Source organism: Odontomachus brunneus, unplaced genomic scaffold (assembly GCF_010583005.1).
Source record: "Odontomachus brunneus isolate Ranch 3 - 2012 unplaced genomic scaffold, Obru_v1 Obru_scaffold_029, whole genome shotgun sequence".
In the NCBI taxonomy this organism is placed as follows: domain Eukaryota; kingdom Metazoa; phylum Arthropoda; class Insecta; order Hymenoptera; family Formicidae; genus Odontomachus; species Odontomachus brunneus.
This window is the reverse complement of record NW_022639479.1, coordinates 1,186,303-1,188,645: the sequence shown is the minus strand read 5'-3', so window position 1 is coordinate 1,188,645 and position 2,343 is coordinate 1,186,303. Positions and strand designations below refer to the sequence as shown.

The 2,343-nt window shown below is 45.6% G+C and overlaps 1 protein-coding gene across 5 annotated transcripts in view; it reads right to left on the bottom strand.

Moving 5' to 3' along the window:
- The window catches only part of LOC116842978 (FERM, ARHGEF and pleckstrin domain-containing protein 1-like), a 38,902-nt gene extending 38,040 nt beyond the window's left edge, over positions 1-862 (bottom strand). For 2 of the 5 annotated variants that reach the window (XR_004377809.1, XM_032812888.1), the window contains exon 1: positions 208-855. The gene's annotated coding sequence lies outside the window, so the exon portion shown is untranslated. Of the gene's footprint in view, positions 1-207 lie in introns of all 5 variants that reach the window. The other 3 variants (XM_032812882.1, XM_032812887.1, XM_032812886.1) reach the window with 3 other exon arrangements.
- Between the last annotated feature and the right edge of the window lie 1,481 nt (positions 863-2,343).

Here is a 2,343-nt window from a genome sequence, read left to right as displayed (position 1 = left end):
GAGGAAAAGGAGGAGGAGGAGGAGGAGGAGGAGGAGAAGGAACAACCGAAGAAATCACGAAGGTACGGACGCCCTTATCGAGCGTTGAAAACTCGCGCGACGATAGGAAACTCCGGGGTCAATCGTAAGAATAAACCAGGAACGCGGACGGAGATAGATAGAGAGAGAAAGAGAAAACAGCTAGCCAGCATTTATATTCGTACATACATCTGCCGGGTCGCCGTCACCACAGCCGCTGTCCTCGTCGCTGTTTGTGTGTACCGCTGCTAGCACGCCTCGATACCAGTACGCATCAAGCAGAGTTCATTGATCACTGAACACCGACACTTCCGCACCGGCACTTCCGCCGACTGATCTCGCGTCTTCGTCGCGACGGAGAACGACGAGCGGTCGTTTAATGGGTGGCGGTGCTCGCGGCCGATCTCGCGGCGCCGCCCGACGTAGGTGCGGCGACGTGTGCGCGACGATGCTCGACCATCGAGCGCTTACGAGAGCCCCGAATCAGACCCATCACATACGCGCGCACATATATACACACACACACACACAATTCGCGCGAGCGAACGAACGAGCGAGCGAACGAGCGAGCGCGCGCGCGTGTGTACCCACACACTCACTCACGGCGTCTACGGTGGGCAACCAACCGATGTCTCCGCTGTTGCTCTCCGCCTGAGCGCGAATTACACGCGAAACGAGCGCAGTGGCGCTCAATCAGGTCGTCGTTACGTCGCGACGCGTCGCGTCGCGTTGCGTTAGCGTTGCGTCTCGTTGCGTGCGTGCGTGCATGCGTGCGTACGGACGCGGACGCGCCGCAGAGGTAGGGCCGGTCTACCGAGGTCGCGACGGTACGAAGGGCGGTGGCACCAGCGGCAGGAACTGCTGGAGGCGACACCTCGCGACGGCAGCCGATTAATTCTTTCGTCTACTGGACGCTTATCAATCTGCGGTAAGTCTGCTGGAGAAGGGAACTTGCCGTTTGGTGAGTAAAACGACATTTAATCGACGAAATCTTACCCATCGCGTGTCTCTGTACACGCACGCGCGACTGATAATGTTGATACTTACGTAGTGTTGTTGCGATTGTTCTCTTATACATCTTCCAAATGCGCTGAACCTTAGGAATGAGGTTATGCTAATTCTACAGTTTCAAATGTTCACCGTGAAGTTACTCATCTATCGATATTCGAATCGATATTTGTCAGCTATCGATATTTCAAATTTAAAACTCTGCTGATAGTTAATGATGGTAACGAGTAATTATTATCCATTAAGAGAGAGAGAGAGAGAGAGAGAGAGAGAGAGAGAGAGAGAAAGAGTACGAAGTACGGGTTATTACCTACAGATAGTACGAGTAGGCATAAATGCTTAAAGAAGAGTTGTGCCGTAGAGACGATAAAATTAAAAAGATGTCTCTCTTTCTTTTTTCTTTATACTTTCTGAACTTTTATACAGTTTATTAATACTTGATGTAGTCTATAAAAGTTTCTTAAATGCTCTCTCTTCCTCTCTGTTAAATGTTACTTTTTCGAAAGTATATTTTATTTAATATTTCTATACTCTTTATATTCCTAAAGAAGTTAAACTTTCATATTATGCCGGAAATTCGCATTTATTGTGAGGTACACGAGCGTGAAAAATATCAAGTACAATAGTGATGACCAGGAAATGAACTCGGGACCTTTCATTTCCCACGAGAGCTGTTCTTATCAATCTTATCGTTGAATGACTCAAGTCTTACGAACCGATACTCACTCATTTTATTTCTAACAATAACGCCGTCATCCTTCCCCCATTATTATATTCATTTTTTATAAAAAGAAAATGCCATTGAAGAAAAATATCAGTGACTGACACGATGAAGATAAAGGGGGTTGGTTTAAAAAAAGCCGAGCAACGTGAATAGTACAATAATGTATACCTGCGGTTTTATTTATATATACATTTTTTTCTTATAAGTATTTTATTTAATAATCATCTGAGTTAATATACATGTAAAATTTCATTTGCGTTTCGCTGGTTGCCGTGGGTGTGCCTGAATTTAAATGAAAGTCATTTATATTCGTGCACCGAGATGTGTGTTGTATGTGCGTGCGTGTAGTATGTGTGTATGTGTTTGGCGCGTGTATAATGTGTTTGATGTGTGTGTGTGTATGTATGTACTCCCTACCGTTTTACATAGTTCTGCGTAGGTTTTCATTTTTATTCTTCCTAACGCGATACACACCAGCTAAGGATACTGTCGTCTATGGTTATTTTCTAAGTTCGCTCATTAATATTCACGGGGCTTAGCGCGTCTGTGGGTACCGTCGTGGATTACAAATAGGTGCACAGAAGACTAAACGA